The sequence below is a fragment of the Molossus molossus genome, unplaced genomic scaffold (assembly GCF_014108415.1).
Source record: "Molossus molossus isolate mMolMol1 unplaced genomic scaffold, mMolMol1.p scaffold_m16_p_9, whole genome shotgun sequence".
Lineage (NCBI taxonomy): Eukaryota > Metazoa > Chordata > Mammalia > Chiroptera > Molossidae > Molossus > Molossus molossus.
In genome coordinates, this window is record NW_023425403.1 from 93187406 (window position 1) to 93209872 (window position 22467).

Consider the following 22467-nt stretch of genomic DNA (forward strand, 5'->3'; position numbering starts at 1 on the left):
TTGTAATTTTTTGAATACAGGTCTTTTACCTCCTTTATTAAATTTATTCCTAGGTAGTCCTGGTATGTTTGGCTCAGTGGTTAGAGCATTGGCCTGCGGTCCAGAGAGACCCGGGTTCAGTTCCCGCTAAAAGAATGTACCTCGATTGCAGTTTGTCTCCAGCTCTGGTTGGGTCGTGCAGATGGCAACCACTTGATGTGTCCCTTTCATGTTGATGTTTCTCTTTTTCTCTCTCTCCCTACCACTCTATCTGAACAAAAAATGGAAAAAAATGTCCTCAGGTAAGGATAAAAAAAAAAATTATTCCTAGGTATTTTAATTTTTGATACAATTGGAAATAAAATTCTTTTTCAAATTTATTTTTCCTAAAATTTATTATTGGTATATTAAATACAACCAGTTTCTGAATATTAATTTTGTATCCTGCCACCTTAATGCATTTATTTATCAATTATAATAGTGTTTTGGTGGAATCGTCAGGGTTTTGTATATACAGCAGTATGTCATCTGCAAATAATGACAATTTTACTTCTTGCTTTCCAATCTGAATGCCTTTTATTTCCTCTTCTAGTCTCAATGCTGTGGTTAGGACTTCCAATACTATGTTGAATTAAAAGTTGTGAAAGTGGATATCCTTGTCTTGTTCCTGACCTTAAGAAAATGCTTTTTGCTTTTCACCATTGAATATGATGTTAGCTGTGGGTTTTTCATATGTGGCCTTTATTATGTTGAGATGTGTTCTCTCTGTTTCTACCTTGTTGAGAGGTTTTATCATAAATGAATACTAGATTTTGTCAAATGCCATTTTGCATCTATTGATATAATCTGAGTTTTATTCTTATTTTTGTTTATGTAGTATATCACATTAATTGCTTTGCAGATATTGAAAAAAATTTTCACCAAAGAATAAATCCCACTTGATCATGGTGTATGATATTGCTGAATTCAGTTTACTAATATTTTGTTGAAGACTTTTGTATCCATGTTCATCAGCAATATTGGCTATAATTTTCTCTTTTGTAATCTCTGTCTGGTTTTGGAATCAGGGTAAAATAAGCTTGGGAGACTTTTCTCCTCTTCAGCTTCATATAATAGTTTGAGAAGAATAGGTGTTAATTCTCCTTTTAATTTTTGGCAAAATTCACCTGTGAAGCCATGTGGTCCATGACTTCTAGTTTTTGGTAGTTTTTTAAATTACTGATTTAATTTCATTAGTAATAATTGTTCTGTTGAGATTTTATGTTTCTTCTTGATTCAGTGTTGGAAGATTGTATGTTTCTAAAATTTTATCCATTTCTTCCAAATTGTCCAATTTGTTGGCACATAATTGTAGTATTTTCTTATAATCTTTTGTATTTCTGTGTTGTCAGTTGTCATTTGTCCTCTTTTATTTCTGGTTTTATTTATTTGTGTCATTTTTTTCTTGAAGAATCTGGTAAAGGTTTATTAATTTTATTTATCTTTTTATTTAGTTTCATTGATCTTTTGTTTGGTTATTTTTCAGAGCTTATTTTGTTTATTTCTGCTCTGATCCTTATTATTTTCTTCCCTCTATTCACTTTGGGGTTTGTTTTTGCTTCCTCTTCTAGTTCCTTTGGGTATAAGGTTAAATAGTTTATTTGAGACTTTTCTTTTTTTCCTTGAGTTAGGTCTGTATTTCTATGAATTTCCCTCTCAGAACTGCTTTGCCCATGTCCTATAGAATTTTGGGTTACTGTGTTTTCATTTTCATGTGTCACAAGGTATCTTATGATTTTTTTCTTGATCTCATTGTTAACCCATTCATTCGCCCTGGCCTGTTTGGCTCAGTGGTTAGAGCGTCCACCTGCGGTCCGGAAAGACCCGGGTTCGGTTCCCGCTAAGGGCATGTACCTTGGTTGCAGTTTGTCCCCGGCCCTGGTTGGTCGTGCGGGTGGCAGCCACTCGATGTGTCCCTTTCACATCGATGTTTCCCTCTCTCTCTCTTCCTCTCTCTCCCTCCTACTCTGTACAAAAAATGGAAAAATGTCCTCGGATGAGGATTAAAAAAATAAAAAATAAAAAGCTCTAAGAACTTCTGGGATAGGGGCATAAAATTAAGAAAATAAAATAAGATTAAAAGTTGGAAAAATATCTATGGGCTTCAAATGCTATTCTTAGGGTCCTGGGAAAGACTAAAATGCCACACGATAAGAATTTACCCCTAAATTGGCCAACAAATGTGAGAGCACATTAGAGGAAACAGTGATGCTGAGGATTGTGATATAACCTTTAATTTTCCATCTATCTCAATTTTCTGTAATCATGATAATTTTTGTTGTCTCAGTGTTTAGGCAAACCACTCTGTACATACACAATCAAAGATTTGGTCCTCAAATTGAGCCAAATCTGTGGTTTAAGATGTCAAGGGTCCTATTTAAAAAGCCTATATATACTGTGCACTGTTGATGAACAAATCTAGGGAATTTGACAGCAATATTGGAGGTAAGGAGAGCTAGGAAGGAAAAGGAGGTATGAAAGGGCAAAACTAGAAAGAGCAGATTCAATTTCTATTGGCAATATGTAATATTTCAAATAATTTCAGGTTTTGGTGGAAGTGGACAAGGATCATTTATTTATTCTTATCCCCTTCCAATATTCTTTCTTGTCTTGTTCCTCAGTATGTAACTCAGTTTTTTTAAAAAAAATTAAAGTGAAGCTTTTGTTCATTCATCTTCATCAGCAAACAGGATATTCATCCTTCTACTTTAGTGAAAAGTCAAAGGAAGCCTCTTAGGGAATTTTGAAGCAACCAAGATGGCAACATAGGAGGCGTCAGAATGCCCCTCCTCCCCTGGAAGCACCAAAGGAACAGCTACACGTGGAGCAATTCCCTCTGAAAGCGATCCGGAAAGTAGCTGAGCAACTCCTACAGGTAGGAGGAATGGAGAAAATACCCACGTCCAAACATGTAGGAAAGCCTGAGACACACTCCAGCCCCACACAATGCCGCATTGGGAGGGCACTCACAACTCTCAGCTTCTCCCTGAAGAACAAAAGATTTGGACCCTACATCTAGCATTCTGACTTTTCAGGCTATTACCAGAGGGTCAGGCTCTGAAACCTGAGGGGACTGGTGTCCACAAGGCCTGCAAGACTACAGCAAACAAAGGAGCAGTTCTTAGTGGAGCCTGAGCCCTCTGTGCCTCTGCACCCGGGGCTCAGGGCAGAGAGAGCAGGAAAAATCGCCCATCTTCCCCCCTGAAAGAGGTTTATCTGTACACTTTAGAGATTTCTGCCAGTCTTTTAATTTAGCAAGCACTAAGAAACATAATACAAATTGAACTCATGGAAACAGAGTAAAAAAGTGGTTATCAGAAGCTGGGGCAGGGTTGTGTGTAAGAGAGAAATAGGGAGAAGTTGGTAAAAAGGTAATTTTTTTAAAAATGAGGACTTCTGGTCAAGATGGCAGCATAGATAAACGCAGTATCGTGTCCTCCCACAATCACATCAAAGTTACAACTAAACTACAGAACAACCATCATTCAAAGCCGCCTGAAATCAAGCTGAATGGAAGTCCTACAACTACGGAATTAAAGCAGCAGCCACATCCAGACTGGTAGGAGGGGCGGAGGCAGACAGGCTGGTCCCATACCCACGTGTGGCAGATAAAAATCAGGAGGACACCTCGGCTGGGAAGGTCCTTCCTGAGAACTGAGGGCTCCCTGTCCCACACCAGTGGCCTGCTCAGGGTTCCAGTGCCAGGAAGAGAATCCCCATCACTTCTGGCTGGAAAAAGCAGCAGGAACTGAGGCTCAGGGAGGCTGCGGCTTCTGGAGCCCCAGGCAGCTCCTCTTAAAGGGCCTGCACACAGACTTATCAGACTCTCTCCCTCTAAGCTTGGAGGGGAGGCAGCTCGAGGGGCACCAGAGACATACAGAAAAGAACTGAGCTGTTTGGCATTGAAGCAAGGGCTGTAGAGGGGGCTTTTTCCTGGACAAATGTGCTGTCAGAGGCCTTGTTCCTTTGGTGAGCCCTTCCCTGGGGCAGCAGACAGCTGCCATATCTGGGACTCCAGCAACTTGGTTCACACTGTTTGCCCCGCCCTGGTGATTCCCTGAGGCCCCACCCTACCCAACTTTTAGGCCCACCCAATCTGTTGCCAGTTGCTTTACCATAGGATTGGCTTGTCTTGGGTCCTGCTTCAGGTTTTCCTAAATTTTTTAAAACAAGTGGCATCTGGTCTCAGCTAGCCCCATACCTCTCATTAAGTAATACATAGAAACAAACACAGGGAGGCAGTCAAAATGAGGAGACAAAGAAACAGGTCCCAAATGAAAGAACAGAACAAAACTCCAGTAAAAGAACTAAGAGAAATGGAGATAAGCAACCTAATAGATGCAGAGTTCAAAACACTGCTTATAAGGATGCTCAATGAACTTAGTGAGAACCTCAGTAAACTTAGTGAGGGCCTCAAGAGCATAAAAAAGGACAGTCAGAAATGAAGGATGCACAGTCAGAAATGAAGGAGGCACTAACTGAAATAAAGAATAATTTACACAGATTCAATAGTAGAGTAGGTAAAGCCAAGAAGCAAACCATCGATTTGGAATATAAGGAAGCAAAAAACACCCAATCAGAACAGTAAAAAGAAAAAAGAATATAAAAAATTAGGATAGTATAAGGAGCCTCTGGGACAACTTCAAGCGTGTCAACATTCACATCTTGGGGGTGCCAGAAGGAGAAGAGAGAGAACAAGAAATCAAAAACCTATTTGAAAAAATAATGGCAGAAAACTTCCCTAACTTGGTGAAGGAAACAGACATACAAGTCCAGGAAGCACAGAGAGTCCCAAACAAAATGAACCCCAAGAGGCCCACACCAAGACACACCATCATCAAAATGCAAAAGGTTCAAGACAGAGAGAATCTTAAAGCAGCCAGAGAAAAGCAGTTAGTTACCTACAAAGGAGTTCCCATTAGACTGTCAACTGATTTCTCAAAAGAAACTTTGCAGGCCAGAAGGGAGTGGCAAGAAATATTCAGAGTGATGAAAAGCAAGAACCTACAACCCAGATTACTCTATCCTGCAAAACTGTCATTTAGAATCGATGACCATATAAAGAGTTTCCCAGACAAGGAAAAGCTAAAGGAGTTCACTACCACCAAACCATTATTATATGAAATGTTGAAGGGTCTTCTTGAAGAAAAAGATAAAAAATATGAACAAACAAAATGGCAATGAATACATAGCTATCAACAATAGAATCTACAAACAAAATGAACAAGCAGAACAGAAACATTCTAATAAATACAGAGAACATATTTTTGGTTGCCAGATGGGAGGGGGGTTAGGGGAATAGGTGAAAAAGGTGAAGGGATTAAGAAGTACAAATTGGTCCTGTCTAGTTTGGCTCAGCGGTTAGAATGTCTACCTGTGGTCCAGAGAGACCAGGGTTCGGTTCCCACTACGGGCACGTACCTCAGTTGTAGTTTGTCCCCGGCCCTGATTGGGTCATGCAGGAGACAGCTATTTATGTGTCCCTTTCACGTTGATGTTTCTCTCTCTCTCTTCTTCTCTCTCCTCCCACTCTATCTGAACAAAAATTGGAAAAATGTCCTCGGGTGAGGATGAAAAAAAAAAAAGAAGTACAAATTGGTTGCTAGACTGACAAACCTCAAAGGGAAGGGTGGCTGGAGGGTGGAAAGAAATAAATAGAGAACTTAAATGCATACATGCATAACCAATGGACACAGACAACAGTGTGGGGAAAGGCAGGAGTGGGGAGGAGGGGGTCAGTGGGGGAAAAATGAGGAATGTCTGTAATGCATTCAACAATAAAGATAAGTTTTAAAAACAGATAAATTAAAAAAATAAAAAAAAGAAAGTAACAATTTACATTTTAATCTGCAATTATTGGACATTGCCCCACTGTTGCCTCCATATAATTTTATATTGGGAAAAGTAGACATTCCATTGCTGGGTTGTCAAGCTTATTTAACTCCACAATTGATTTGATCATTTTGCTGAAATTCCTGGCAATGAAAGTGATAACATTTGGTTTTAGTTTATGATGTAACAGACATTATACTAAACATTTTACATATGCTATTTAATTTAATGCTTTTAACAATTTCATAACGTAGTTATTATTATACCCATTTTGGTGATGAGGCAACTGAGCCTCTCTATCAGCTTCAAGTGGCGGAACACCCAATATAAAGTGGCTTAAAAAATATAGAGATTCAGTAACTCATGTCACTGAAAAAGACCACAGATTGGTGGGACCAGGCATGAGTCAATCAGGGCTCTCGTTTCATTTCTCTGAGATTCTCTTACCCTCCTCCATATGTCAGATTGATACTCAGGCTGGTGTTGTGAAGGCTACAGGAACTGTGGACCTCACAGCTACATCAGACAATGTCCAATATCTTTTTCTGAGGTCCTTTTTGAAAAGTGAGGAAACCTTCCAAGTATCTCTTAACAAACTTCCTTTCACACCTCACTGACCTCAAGTTTTATCACAAGCCCATATCTTGTGATAAATTGTAAACAAATATCTGTGACTGATTGAATGCCTCATGCTGATTAGCTTGGGCCTAAGTTTCTTTTTAAAAGATATATTTTAATTTCTTTTTATTGTTGACAATATTACGGATGTCCCCTAATTTTCCTCCCTCTACCCCCTCCTCCCAGACATTGCCCCACCCCAGGCCTTCACCACACTATTGTCTGTGTTCATTGGTTATGCATATGTGTATGTAAGTGCCTTGGTTAATCTCTTCCTATCTCCCCCATTCCCTGCACCCACCCCTCCAAGATATGTCCGTCTGTTCCATACCTCCATGCCTCTGGACCTATTTTGTTTGTCATTATATTAAGTTCATTAGATTACACTTATAAATGGGATCACTTGATATTTATTTTTCTCTGATTGGCTTATTTCACTCAGCATAATATTCTGCAGGTCATTCATGCTGTTGCAAAGGGTAAAAGATTCTTCTTTTTTACAGCTGCATAGTATTCCATTGTGTAAATGTACCAGAGCTTTTTTTTTTTTTTTTTTTTTTGTGGTACGTGCCCCTAGCGGGAACTGAACCTGGGACTCTCTGGTCCACAGGTCAATGCTCAACCGCTGAGCCAAACTGGCCAGGGTGCTTTTTTATGCACTCATCTACTGATGGGCACTTGGACTGTTTCTATATCTTAGCTATTGTAAATAATGCTGCTATGAACACAAGGGTGCATATATTTTTTCTGATTGGTGTTTCAGGCTTCTTAGGATATATTCCTAGAAGTGGGATCACTGGGTCAAATGGCAGTTCAATTTTTAACTTTTTGAGGTAACACCATATTGTTTTCCATAGTGGCTACACCAGTCTGCATTCCCACCAGCAATGTACTAGGGTTCCCTTTTCTCCACATTCTTGCCAGCACTTGCTGTTTGTTGATTTATTGATGGTAGCCTTTGTGGCAGGTAAGAGGTGATAATCTCATTGTAGTTTCATCTCTCTGATATTGAGCATTTTTTCATATGTCTCATGGCCATCTGTATGTCCCCTTTTGGAAAATTCCTATTCAGGTCCTGTAGTACCCATTTTTAAATTGGGTTATTCATCTTCCTTTTGTTGAGTTTTATGAGTCATTTATATATTTTAGAAATTAGCCCCTTATCAGATGTGTCATTGGCAAATATGTTCTCCCATACAGTAGATTTCATTTTCATTTTGATGATGGTTTCTTTTGCTGTGCGAAGCTTTTTAGTTTGATGTAGTCCCATTTGTTTATTATTTCTTTGTTTCTCTTGCCCTAGGAGATGTATCGGTGAAACTTCTGGTACATGAGATGTCTGAGATTTTGTTGCCTATGTTTTCTTCTAGGATTTTTATTGTTTTGTGATTTACATTTAAATCTTTCATCCCTTTTGAGTTTAGTCTTGTGTATGGTGTAAGTTGGTGGTCTAGTTTAATTTTTTTGTATGTATCTGTCCAATTTTTCCAACACCATTTATTGAAGAGGCTGTTTTTACTCTATTGTATGCTCTTGCCTCTGTTGTCGAATATTAATTTACCATAATGATGTGGGTGGATAGCTGGGTTCTCTGTTCTGGTCCATTGATCTATATGCCTTTTATTGTGCCAGTACCAGGCTGTTTTAATTACAATGGTTTTATAGTATAGTTTGACATCTGATATTGTGATCCCTCCAACTTTGTTCTTCTTTCTCAAGATAACTAGAGGTATTTGGGATCATTTTTGGTTCCATATAAATTTTTGAAATATTTGTTCTAGATCTGTGTAACATGTTGTTGGTATTTTAATAGGAATTGCATTGAATCTATAGATTGCTTTGGGTAGTGTGGACAGTTAAATGACGCTAATTCTTCCAATTCATGAACACAGGATATGCTGCCACTTGTTTGTATTTTCCTCTATTTCTTTTTTCAATGTTCTGTAGTTTTCTGAGTACAGGTTTTTTACCTCCTTAGTTAAGTTTATTCCAAGGTATACATACATATACATATACATATACATATACATATACATATACATATGTATGTATGTATTTATTGTGATGGTAAATGGGATTTCTTTTTATTTTCTCTTTCTGATAGTTCATTATTGGTGTATAAAAATGCCATCAATTTCTGGATGTTGATTTTGTATCCTGCTACTTTGCTGAATTCATTTATTAATTCTAGTAGTTTTTTGGTGGAGTCTTTAGGTTTTTTTAAGTACAATGTCCTGTCATCCATAAATAATGACAATTTTACTTCCTCCTCTCCAATTTGGATGCCTTTAATTTTTTCTTCTTGTCTGATCAACTGTGGCTAATTCTTTCAGTACTATGTTGAATAAGAGTGGTGAAAGTGGACATCCCTGTCGTATTCTTGCTCTTGTTCTTAAGGGAAATGCTTTTAGTTTTTGACCACTGAGTATAATTTTGGCTATAGATTTGTCATATGTGGTCTTTATTATGTTGAGGTATGATCTGTCTATTCCCACTTTTATCAAAAATTGTGCTGGATTCTGTCTAATGCTTTTTCTTCATCTATTGATATGATCATGTGATTTTTATCCTTCATTTTGTTTATGTGATGTATCACATTTATTGATTTGCAAATATTGTACTAGCCTTGCATCCCCTGAATCCATCCCACTTGGTCATGGTGTATGATCTTTTTAATGTATTGCTGGATCTGATTTGCTAATAGTTTGTTGAGGATTTTAGCATTTATATTCATAGGGCCTACATTTCTGAACCAATTTCTGGCAATGAGCATGGAATTAATTTTTAGTCCAGTTAGAACCAGCTGTATAAAACTGAGTTTGATCATCTAAAAGGTACTTTGCAAATAAAAGAACAACATGAGTGAAAATGTAGAGACTTAGGCTCAGGTCTCAGTTCTGCACCCTTGGGTGGGTCACTGAGTCAATCTAAGTTTCTTTTTCCTCAGCTGAAAGATGACATCTGAATACCAGATGAGCTGTAGGTACCTTCTAGCTCTAAGCCCTATGGGCTGTCCAGTGTCTTCTCCTCACCTAGTTTCTGCTTTGATCTTTCCTGTTAGTGTTGAGGCATCACAGTCAGTCTTTTCTCTAACTGTACCCATTCCTCAAAGTTTTGGGCAGTACTGCCCCATGGCTGTTCCAGACAAAATAAATCTCCTTCATTGGCTGATTTTAACAATAGACAATAAATTTTCTTGCAATAGGACATGATACTTAACCTCAAAATTATAAAGTGGTGTATTGTAATACACTCGTTTTATATATTTATTGAAAAAGTGTTTATTGAGCACCTAATATGTGCCACGCTATATTCTAGTTTCTAAGGAAACAGTGATGACACAGAGAAAGATTTTGTCCTTATGGAGCTTACTTTCTAGTAGAATATAAACCAATATACAGATAAATACATGAATAAATAAATCAGAAAATCTATAATCTAGATTAAAATGTGATATTAAAAAATAAAGCTGAGTAAAGGGTTGGCAGCATGTGTAGGAATGCCGAGTGCTCGGGGAAGTCTTTCTAAGGTGATATGAGAGTGAAGACTTGAATGAGTGTGTGTGTGTGTGGGGGGGGGGTAAGCCATCAGCATACATGAGGGAAGAGTGTTCCAACTAGAAGTACAAGCAAGTGCAAAGGCCTTGAGACAGGATTGGGCATGGCGAAGTTGAAGAGATAAAAGTAGTGTAGGAGGGAATGAGGACATTGTGGTAAAGACTTTGGGTTTTGTTCTAAATTTGCTGGGCAGTTGTTCATGCTACAGGAGGTATTTATTAAATTCTTATTGTGTGCCAAGCAACTGTGCTAAATGCTTTATACATGTTATCTTCCCAGCCACTTTGTAAACACTCCCAGCTCTATTGGTGTTGGAAGCAGACACACCTGGGTTTGAAACCCACCCCTACCACTTTCTAGGTGTGTGACTTTGGCAAGTTGCTGAAACTCGCTGTCTCAGTTTCCTCATTTGTAAAATGGAAGCAAAACATCTATTTCATAGGGTTATTGAGAGGGTTAAGTGAGATGGTCCTTGTTAAGTAACCAGCAAAATGCCAAGAACTTAATAGGCCACAGTAGTTTTAGTTCCCTTCTTTTTTCCCTTTGTTGTCTTCCCCCTAAGGTCAATGACCAGGTCTTAACTCATTTTTATAATTCTTTATCATCTAGCTCAGGGCCCTGGATATAGGAGTGACCTGTAAAGTCCATTTGAGTGAATGAATGAATTTCTTTACTGTACGATGACAGCCAGGTTCAGCCAGTGCTAGTGGGTGAGGTAATGCTGGCTGATGCTGGCATCAAGGCTGTGGGGCTGACATGGGACGAGAAGGCACTCTAGGAAGTAGGAATGTCTCCATATAAGGCTTGGACACAGGAGAGGGCAAGGATGTTCCAGAAACTGTGACCCCTGAGTGATGAGAATCAGGTAGTCATGCAAACATCTGGGGAAAAATTATGGGCAGCAAGGCCCTGTGATGGGAATGAGCTTGAAGCGTGTAAGGGCTAGAATAATCAAGTGTGGCTGGATAACAGGGCAAGAAGAGGGCGGTCGAAGAAGACAGACTTGGAGAGGCCGGCACAGGTTGAATTATGTAGGAGCTTGACAGACTTTGGATTTCATTCTAACCATAATGTAATTCCATAGTATTTGGAGGGTTTATGCTGTGAAGTGATATGATCAGATTTATGAAAAAAGATCACTCTGGATGCTGGGTAGAGAATAATTGTGGGGAGTAAGAGTGGCATCATGGAGACTAGTCCAAAGGCAGTTATGAAAACCAACTCAATTGGTCGGGGTTTTCCAGGGAAACAGACCAATAAAATGGATATATATTTTTAAAAATCTATATATCTCTCTATATATGTATCTGATGCTGTAATTCAAAGGCCTGAGAGATGGAGGGTCAATGGAACTACTGGGAAATATAGATCCCAGTTTGCGTGTGAAAGGCTTGAGAACCAGGAGCACTGAGGGAAGAGAAGATTAATATCACAGCTGAGGCCCTCATCATATTGGATGATGTTCACACACACTGAGAGCCATCTGCTCTACTCAGTCCACCAATTCAAAGGCTAATCACTTCCAGAAACACTGTCACAGACACACTCAGAAATAATGTTCAATTAAATAACTGGGTATCCTTTGACACAGTTGAATAGAAACATAAAATTAACCATCACATCAACTGAGAGATAGTGGTATCTCAGACTAGAGTTACAGTGCTGTGGTGAGAAGGCATCAGAGGCAGAGCCAAAAAGATGTTCTGCTGAATTGTATATTTGCTTGGGTTTAGTTTGGATTAGGTTTTACAGTACCCAAAAGAATAGGATAGAAGCTTACTTTTCTCTGAAGTCAAAGTCTGTGTAGGAGATCCAGGGCTGGTGAGGCACATTGTGTCACTTATCAATTCTACCTCTCTTCCTCCTGACTTTTCCCTTTTAGAATGGGAATGTACATCTGTGCCTATCACACCACTGTGTTTTGGAAGCACATAACTCATCTGGTTTCAGAGGTTCATAGCTGCAGAGGAATTTTGCCTCAGAATAAGTCATACCTCAAGTCTTGCCTATACCTAATTTAGATGATATATAGATGACACCTTGGATTTACAATTGATGTTGAAATGGGTTAAGACTTTAGCACTTTTTTGGATAGAAACAATGTGTTTTGCATGTGCAAAGAACATAAATTTGGGAGGTTCAGAGGGTGAAGTGTTACGGACTAAATTGTGTTTTCCCCAAATTATGTGTTGAACCCCTAACTCCTAATATGACTATATTTGGAGATTGGACCTTTAAAGAGGTAATTATGGTTAATGAAGTCATAAGTATGGAACCCTGATCCAATATGACTGGTGTTCTTTTAAGATGAGGAGGGACACCATGAAATGCACAGAGAAAGAGTCACGTGATGACACATCAAGAAGGTGGCATCTGCACACCAAGGAGAGAGGCCCCTGGAAAATGCAAATCTTCCTTGAGCTTGAACTTCCAGCCCCGAGCACTATGAGAAAATAATTGTTTGTGTTTACTCAGTCTCTGGTATTTTGTCAAGGCAGCCTAGCAAACAAATACCGATTTTGCTTCTGAACACCAAATTCATCCTTTATTGCCTCGTTTGTGGCACTGGAGCTGGACCTGTAAATGTTCTTCCTTTGCCGGTGGAATGGCGTTAGCTTTGTCAGGAGGTGGTGTTGCAGGGTTAGAGCAGGAAGGAGGAGCTTCTCTTCTTGGCTACGGTGTTTTTCCCTTCCTTTGGCTCCTCAAGGTGACTGCCAGTGGCATGCATATGGGGCCTCCAGGGCCCTCACTGTCCAGTTTTGACCCCCGGTTTTCTGCTCGCCAGCTGTAGTTCTGCTGGCTGTGAATCAGCTCTGAGGTAAATGGTCTAAGGTAACCCAGCAAACTTGCACCTCTAGTGGGCTGCAGCCACACCCTTTTCAAGGAGTTCTGAATACCGCCCACCCCCCAAATTTGTTTCTTCTTTACCTGCTCTTGTATTTTAACCCCTTTTCATACCCAATCCCTGAGAAATAATTAGGAATTCTTTATATTGAACTTTGCCTGTCAAAATTGTATCTCAGCCCTGGCCAGTTTGGCTCAGCGGTTGGAGCGTGGGCCTGCGGTCCCGAGAGACCTGGGTTCAGTTCCCGCTAAGGGCACGTACCTCTGTTGCGGTTTGTCCCCGGCCGTCTGGCCCTCCGGCCCTGGTTGGTCGTGCGGATGGCAGCCACTCGACATGTCCCTTTCACGTTGATGTCTCTCTCTCTCTCTCTTTCTCTCTCTCTCTCCCTCCTTGTCTCTCTCCCTCCCTCCCTCCCTCCCACTCTACCTGAACAAAAAATGGAAAAATGTCCTCGAGTGAGGATACAAAAAAAAAAAAAATTGTATCTCAGATTGGACCTGAATGATACGCATGCAGACAGCTTAGGGCCTCATAGAGTGTGACCCTATCCTCATGATCTAAGGCAGCATCTGCGTTCAAGACATCAAGATAGGCATAAGCCAGAAGTGAAAAAAGAAGTTTCCTGAAGGTTTGAGAAGGGAAAAGAAGTTACTTAATAGTCTCCTCGGAGAGAAGGGACTGGATTTGTAGGGAAATGCAGTGTCCATTTAAGATCTGTCATAAATGTTAAGCAAAAAACAAGCAGGGGGATTGTCTGATTGTCTTCATCTGTTTTTGGCTGCTGGCGTGCAGGCATGAAGCAGGGTTTAATTAGGATTGAAGTTTTGCCAGATGAATCCAATAGTGGGAGAGAGCTAAGAGACCAAGAGTGTTTGCAGGAGAGGGGCTGCAGTGCTGGACCATAGGATCTAAGCTGGGGAAGGAGAGAATCGATAGAGTGGCTCTTTGTATGGCGCGCGCGTGTGTGTGTGTGTGTGTGTGTACATGTGTACTGGAGAGTAGAGAGTCTTGTGAGTTTGAAGTATAGCTGGGGTGGAGAAATTTGAATGAATGGATCAGGAGGTGAGAAGGTGGTGGCCAGTAATGAGGAGGATGTTTGAAATAGGGAATTTGGAGATGGCACAGATGGTGTGGTCAGTGGTGAAGATAGACTTGAGGCTGTGCCTGTGGGGACAGACAGCAGAGGTGAGGTGAAGACAGTGACCACTGGAGTTAGAGGCCAAAAAAAACCAAGAGGCTAGAGTTCTGTTCCTTTCCTCTCCCACCAGGCATCAAGTTCTGTGCCCCTTTGGTCCTTGGTAATTGTTGATTAAATTTTGGGCATGAGACCAGGTACAGAGGGAAACAAGGAGCAAGAATGGGATTTACTAATGTGGGTGGAGGATGGAGAAAGGGGAAGAAGGAGAGGTAAGAGCAGTTTCTAAGTGATCTCCCATCCCCTTGGGTCTCCCTAGAAATGCTGCCATTTGTGGGAACTTAATAAAGTTATCCCTCGGTATCCATGGGAGATGGATTCCAGGACCCCTGCAAATACCAAAACCCATGGATGTTTAAATCTGTTCTATAAAATGACTTAGTATTCTCATATAACCTACACACATCCCCCTGTGTACTTTAAATCACCTCTAGATTACTTATAATACCTAATGTCATGTGAGTGCTATGTAAATAGTTGTTATACTGTATTGTTTAGGAACAAATGACAAGAAAACAAAGTCTGTACATATTCAGCATTAATGCAACTGTTGTAGGCCTAATTATATAGTATACATCAGCAACAATGTAACTTTAAAAATATATATGTTTTATGGATTTTTTAGAGAGAGGAAGGGAGAGAGAGATAGAAACATCAGTGTGAGACAGAAACACCTATTAGTTGCCTCCCACACACCCCCTGCCAAGGATCAAGCCTACAACCTGGGCATGTGGCCTGGTTGAGAATTGAACCGGGACCTCTTAGTCCATGAAGCGACGCTCAATGCACTGAGTCACAACAGCTGGGCCAATGTAACTTTTTTCTGAATAGTTTTGATCTGTGGTTGGTTGAATGTACTGATTCAGAACCTGAATATAGAGGGCCAACTATATACTCTAATGGAGCCATCTGAGGTCCATGGAAAGACATTTGACTCAATTCAATTCGACCAGTATTTATAGAGCACTACTATGTTTAGAATGGCAGGCTATGTGCTGAGAGGACCTAGAAAAACTTACAATATAGTTGGAGAAAGGGCATAAATCAAATATAAAAACTTCACATGGCTTCTGCTAAGTGCCAAACAGTAATAAATAACTTGGCCTACTCTTATCAGTGAAGTGAATTCCTTGAGAGGTTTGTATGAAATGGTAGCATAAATGGATAGAAGGAAGAATAAAGGAAGAGAGACGCCTAGATGTATTTCTTGAACTTGGCAAGCTTGTTTCACTCCTTCTTCATCCATACATGTACATTTATGAGCACCTACTATGTGTCCGTCATAGTGTAGACAATGGGGCTGCAGAGATAGGTAAGATGTTCTGATTGTGGCCCATAGGAGAAACTAATTTATCCTTTTCTACCACTTGACACAGAGAGGAAAAAGCTGGTTCCTTAATGTACACCACTAGGTTCCTGGGGTTTCTCTCTCCAAGGCACTTAATTACTTAATATGTACAAAACAGAAGAGTCTTTTTATGTTCACCAGAGGAAGGAATTTATAAACACTGACATTCCTGGAGTGTGGGAAATTCAGACTTCAGAATGCCGTCTTCACGATATGTTGCCCATTTACTTGTTTTTCTGCAGCATCCACTCATTTGTCAAACCTGCCTCGCTCTACTCCGCTCACCAGGACAGATCCCAGACTTCTCCCAGGCTCCTCTCCTTCTGCACTGCCCCTCCCCCGCCCCACCAGAGGCGAGGGTAGTGCTAATTGTGTCCTGGGCTGTTATCAATAGGAGACTTATGGCTCATCTGTGGAAAGAAAAGTGAATTTGCTTGTCTGGGCAGTTCCTAAATGGCTTGGTACTTTGGATTTCCCTAATGACTTGGATGAAATAATGCAATTTCCTGGGTTTCATGGAATTCTGAAGTCTCCAGCTTTTAATGTACTCTATAGCTATTTAAATGTGTGATGCATTTTGTGTTCCTGTTTGCTTGGGCCCATTCTAGTGAGCATGCCTAGTTTTAGAGGCATCAGCTGCTGCCATCCTCAGGGCTGTTAAGAAGGAGAGAAGCCTGATAAGCTGAGGAAACAGTGGTACCAAATGAATGTGAGGGTCATGTAAAGGCTCAGCAGTGCTAAGAGGAGCCCATCATTTCTGTTTGCAAGTACAAATTCTCTAATATGGGCCAATGGGTTTACCGTTTATAGTTATTGTTTGCATCCCTGGCATTGCTAATGATAGAAGGATGCATAATAACTCAGCAACTCTGAAATGTAGGCTCCTCATCATTTCGATATTGTCCCATCTGACAGTATCCCAGGGTCACTGCAATGTCTGCAGTCAGGGTAACAGCAACACTCCTGTCACGTAGCACTCTTCCCAGAACTGGATGGAAATAGCTTGAGGCTCCCTTGGGGTGCCTGGGTGCTCTGGCCCTGAGCCTGGACACAATGCTAGATAGAGAAATTTCTCCCCAAGACAGTTCTTAAACTCTGACCTCAAATTCTTTCTTGACCCAGGGAATTTTGGGTAGCTCATTTATCAGTTTTCTCAAGAATCCTTTTCTATCATCTGCTATGTTCAACTTCATGTTTACAAACTTCTATCTTACATTCTGTTGTTGAAACTAACAGTCTATCATTCCAAATTTGGAAAAAGCTGTATGCATCAGGGGGAAAAATAACAATGAAAGTTTATTCTCCCAACTACAGTGTATCGCAGTTGATGAACAGAATTCAATCATTAAAATATTTATACTGATATGGTAAAGTGATTTACAGTGTTAGTGAGGAAAAGGCAAGGTGCAAATTTACGCCAAAAGAAAGGAAACGACAAATGAGCCAACAGCATAGAAACTGTCTGGAAGGGAATGCACTAAAAAGTCTTCTAGGGGATGGTGCTATGATTGATGTCAGTGCACAGAAACAAAGTTAGCCCAGGGATTCCTTGTGTCACTTATTGTATCCTCCTTCTTCCCCTCCCCCACGGAGAAGGTCCCAGTACCTTTCCAGGAGCACTCAACTAGCTGAGATTAGATCAGACCATCTCTTGACTCTGTCTGTGTGCTTATGGGCCACCTGCTACTTCAGGCAGAGATGGGCGTGAAGAAGGCTGAAGCCGCAGAGAGCAGCGAGAGAGCCCTGAGATCCAGTCAAGCAGGGTTTTGGACAGCACTGTTGGGATTTGGAAGAAACCAGAAAGGAATAATGAGAAATTACAGATTTGAAACTAAACTGTTAAGTTTAGATTCTCTTCTGTATTGCGCATTTTGTTAAGGCTTTAATTCTGCGGTTATTTTCCAGAATGCTGCTTTCTTAGGCAGTAATTCATCCTCAATGACGAATGTTTGTTTCCTCTAAAATGCCTAGGATGGGTGGCAAGAGATCTTAGGGGTCTCAGAGAGGGGAGTCTGACCAGCAGGGAAGGTCTACAAGGGGAGTGAAGAGTGTGAGATAACGGTGGCCTGCCTCTCCACGTTCACGCAGAGAAGTCTGCCTGGGCCTGACTGTGGAAGTCATACCTGCGGAAACAGGCCTGCTCCTTCCCTGGAGTCTCCTGACTCATTCTCATGTAATATTCTGCAAGGAAAATTCGTCCCCTGTTAGAATTTCCAATTTGACAATTCATCATCCATTTGCTCCACATATTCAAAAGGTACTTTGCAAAGGGATAAGTGTATGTGCTGGGTGTGTGTGTGTGTGTGTGTGTGATGTGACCAACAGACAGCATGATTTTCCTTCTTTTCCTCCCTCCCTCGCTCTGATTGGACTGGACTAGAGTGCCCATTGACACTTACTGCAGCCTCAGCCCCTCTCCAGAGTGCCGACACTGCTTGGCAAAGTAAGTTGTTCCTTTGAAGGGAGAGTTAAACATGAGAGATTGAAAATCTAAACATTAAAATGAAAGAATTTTTATTTTAATAAAAATAAAATACATCCCTTGCAAATTAGTTAAACCCATTGGATGATTCATGGCAACCAATTGCTTTCTCCCTGAACTTTAGGTTCTTCTGCTTAGAGCGGGAGGTAGATGAGTTCCCCAGGGCTACCATGATAAACGAGTGCAAGCCTAGTGGCTTAAAGCAACAGAAATTCCATTCTCTCTCCGTTCTGGAGGCCAGACATTCGAAATCAAGGTGTTGACAGGGCCATGGTACCTCTGGAGGCTCTAGCAAAATTATTCCTGCCTTTTTCAACTTTGAGTGGTGTCAGATATCTAACCAGTTCACATGGCCTTCTTCTCTGTGTGGATCTGTCAAAAGTCTGTCAAAAAAACCTGTCCCTAATTCTTTTTACTTCACTTAGTCATCTAGGAACAAACTTTGAGATCTCGTTCAAAATTAAAACTGACTCTCATCTGTTGATGACTCTTTGAGGATACCTGTGACTTCATTTTGGGCCCACCTCAATAATCCAGGATAGATTCTGACCCTCAAGACCCTTAACTCTGCCACAATTTTTGTCATGTAAGGTAATACATAGATTCTGGGATTAGGATGTGGATATATCTTTGGTGCCTCCATTCAGCCTACTACTCTAGGTAACTTTTCCCCCCTTTGATCTTATTACAGAACAGGCCCTACTGCACAAAAAGTTTGCTGCTTTCTAAATTCCACAAGTTTTCAAGTTTTGCTTCTATTCTTTCCCTTTGTTAATGACCCATCTAGAAACGTGACTCATACTGGCTTCTCCCTTGGTGATTAATGTTGCGTTATGAAAATAAGGCACTTTCTCTGATTCCCTAGCAACTTAACAGTGGTTCTGAGCTTGTTAAAATTCCAGATCTGTGTTTATACAAACAGAGCTCCTAGGGTCAAGCTCATGTCTCTAAAAGTCTGACTAAACAGCTCTGTGACTAGCACATTAGTATAATTAGCAAGAAACTGCCCCTGATTCTCCTCAATTCACTTTGTCATCAGGGAACAAATGTCATGATCTTCAGAATTTTCACCTTTTGCTGACTTCTGCAGGCCCTTGAGAGTTCGAGAGCAGTTCTCCTACCACCGCATGCATGAAGCATGTTGCCATTTTCTGTTTTCCTCAAGGTCCCCAGGAGAAACAGGTTGGAAAATGTGTCCAATCATTTCTCTGCTCTCTTGGGATTATCTTCTTTTTAAAGTCATCGATTGACCCTTTTCCTATCTACTCTAAACAGATGGCTTCATTTTTCATCTGGGGAAATCTGATTAAAATACAATTTCATCTCTTTGTGTCAACAGGCCAAGTTATGCCAAGAGGGATACTTTCCAGTGATGTTACTGCTTATAGAGTGTTTAGAAATCCCAGGCTGTTGTAAAAATAAAAGAAAGCTTGAAGAGATTTCTCCTCTCCCTGAGGTTTACGTATTCAGAGGTAAGGAAAAATGGAGGCTTTCCCCTTCTTATCTTTCTAACATGCTTGAAGAGTCTTGTTCTGCTCCTTGAAACCCTGACACGCATGAGTTGCTCTGGGAGTGAAGGGTTGGATTTTCTTCACACTTCTTGGTTAAACAAATATTGGAAACAGATCCCCAGGTCTGGGAAGAACCTGTTTTCAGAGCAGTAGCCTTGGTCCCAGTCCCTTCCCCACAAAGAAGCAACAAATGATGAACAAAATAATAAGAGGCATGAACGCATGGAACAGACTGACATCTGTCGGAGGGGACGGGGACTGGATGAAAGAAGGCGAAGGGATAAGCCAAAGAACATATATGCATAGCCATGGACACAGACAACAGTGTGGTGATGGCCAGGGGGGTTGTGGAGTGGGGGCTGAGTGGAGGTGGGTAAAGGGAGGAAATGGGGGACATCTGTAATAGTGTCAAAAAAAAAAAAGGCAGCAGCACACAGATTGCCACCTGCCCTGACCCCTGGTACTGTGGTGAGAGTCAGATCACTGCACCGTCCTGGCCACGTCCTTGCCAGAGCTACAGGCCATTCACACAATGGTTCCAGGTTCTCGTTCCTCTTCATTTTCACAGCGGCCCAGAGCAGTCAAGGAAGACATACTTTTCATCTTTCCCAAGTTTCAAGATTTTTGTCTCTTGTGGGAGCTGCAGCTGGGATGAGGAAGGATTCACAGTTTCAGCCCTTGGCACCAGGCCGGGATCAGTGCCGAAAGGGCTGGGCCAGGGCACTAGAATCAGTGGTTTCCAGGGCTGAAAGAGACTTAGGGTGAGGGTGTGTCCAGAGTCAGCGTGGCTTTCCTGTGGCCTTTGGGCCAGAGAGGACGCTGGTGGAGTTGGGTAGGATGGGCAGGCATTGTGGATTGTGAGTGGCTCTCCAGGCCCTGCCCTGGGTTCTAGGCCTGGTGTGACACTAGTTGTGTGGAGAGATTAAGCTTCTCAGTAGACCTAAACCTCTATTTGTTTGTAAGTACAATGATGACTTTTAAGGTCTGTGACAGATTTAGCAAACTATATGAATAGCAAAATAAACTAAGTCTTCCTTTTTTATTTTCAAGGAAGCATTTGCTAGTTTCTATCCAAACACAACTGAATTCCTTACTATTGCATGCTATTCTCAGGTCCTAAAATAGTGGTTTCTATTTTTGAAGATCAACAAATGATTCAGTTTGACTAGAGCACGGAAAGGGAACAAGAAAGCCACTAACAAGAAGTGTGACCTGAAAGGGAGGCTGGAGTGGGGTCATGAAGCAGACCACTCGTAGACTTGAGCTTAAGGAGCCACTGTCTTGGGCACCATGGTTAGGAGAAGCCCCCTTCCCCCCCCACACACACACACGCTGCTGTCTGTAGTGTACTCAGGATACTTGAGCATTGCCCAGCCAGGTGCCCCCAAATACCGTGTGTTCTCTGCCCCGGCCGTGTCAGAGCATGCCATTTGTGTAGCTCTATGTCTTAGGGGTGACCAAGGGCAGTTGTTTGCAGGTGTGGGGATATGGGCATGAACGTTGGAGGGTCCACAGGACACAGGAGCTAAGGGTGGGACTCCTGGTGATCGTGGGGAGCTAAGGGCAGGACAAGAACAAAGGCAGCTGCAGACTTCTGGGGTGGCTACATCCCAGCCAGAAGCCCTTACAAAGTCTACACAAACATAACCTTTCTGAAGTGGCAGCATTTAAGCAGAGACCTGAATGAAATAAGGGACTGACTGAGGAGACGGGGGCACCCCAGCACAGGTGCCTGGAAGACCAGCAGGGCAGTCCTGCTGAAGATTCAGTAGTACAGATCTTTAGGAGGGCTGGCCAGCTCAGCCTTTGTAGACCAGAATAAGGATTTCTTTTCTAAGAATGTTGGGAAATCCTTGCAGAGTTCCAAGTAGGGGAACGCTTCATCTGATTCACTTCTTACGAGCTTGAAGGGAGAGCAGCATGGTGGAAACAGGAAGACAACTAGGTAGGATGTTACTACTGCGTTTCCTTTCTTTTTTTTTTTTACCTTTTCTAATTTATTTTGTTAAAAATATTTTAACTTTTTAAATGTAGTAGAATACACATAATATAAAACCCACCATTTAAACCATTTTTGTGTCCAGTTAGGAGCATTAAGTACATTCCATTGTTGTGCAGCCGTCACCACCTCCAGGACGTTTGCGTCTCACAAGACTGAAACTCTGCACCCATTACACAATAATTCCTGCTTTCCCTCTCACTTCAGCCCCGCCAGCCAGCTTTCTACTTCTGTCTCCATAAATCTGACTACTCTAGATACCTCATATAAGTGCAATCACACAGTATTTGTCTTTTTGTGATAGGCTTATTTCTCTTAAAGTGTCTTCAAGGATCATCCATGTTGCAGTATATGTAAGAATTTTCTTCCTTTCTATGCTAAATAATATTCCATGGCATGTATGTTCCACATTTTTTTTATCCATTCATCAATCAATGGACTTCTGGGTTGCTTCCACCTTTTGGCTATTGTGAATAGTGCTACTATGAACTTGGGTGTATAAATACCTCTTCAAGACCCTGCTTTCAATTCTTTGGAGTATATTCTTTTTTTTTTTTTTATCTTCACCCGAGGACATTTTTCTATATGTTGTTCAGATAGAGTGGGAGAGAGAGAGAGAAACATCGACGTGAAAGGGACACATAGAGTGGCTGCCACCCACACGACCCAGCCAGGGCTGGGGACAAATTGCAGCTGAGGTATGTGCCCTTAGCGGGAACTGAACCCAGGTCTCTCTGGACTGTAGGCCGACGCTCTAACGGCTCAGCCAAACTGGCCAGGGCTGGAGTATATTCTTAGAAGTGGAATTGCTGGATCATATATATGGTAATTCTGTTTTTAATTTTTTGAGAACCCATACTGTTTTGCTTAGTGGCTGTAACATTTTATATTCCTAACAGCAATGCACAAGGGTCCAATTTTTCCACATCCTTGACAACACTTGCTATTGTCTGTTATTTTTTGTTTTTGTCTTTGTAATAGCCATCCTTGTATGAAGTGGTGTCTCATTGTGGTTTTGATGTACACTTCCTTCATGATTAATGATGTTAAGTATCTTTTCAT

The 22467-nt window shown here is 41.2% G+C and overlaps 1 protein-coding gene across 8 annotated transcripts in view; it reads left to right on the forward strand.

Annotated features, from left to right (window-relative positions):
* CYSLTR2 (cysteinyl leukotriene receptor 2) overlaps window positions 1-22467 on the forward strand; it is an 82354-nt gene that overhangs the window by 26117 nt on the left and 33770 nt on the right. For all 8 annotated transcript variants that reach the window (XM_036249606.1, XM_036249605.1, XM_036249608.1 and 5 more), the window contains one exon: window positions 19235-19367. The gene's annotated coding sequence lies outside the window, so the exon portion shown is untranslated. The remainder of the gene's footprint in view (window positions 1-19234; window positions 19368-22467) is intronic.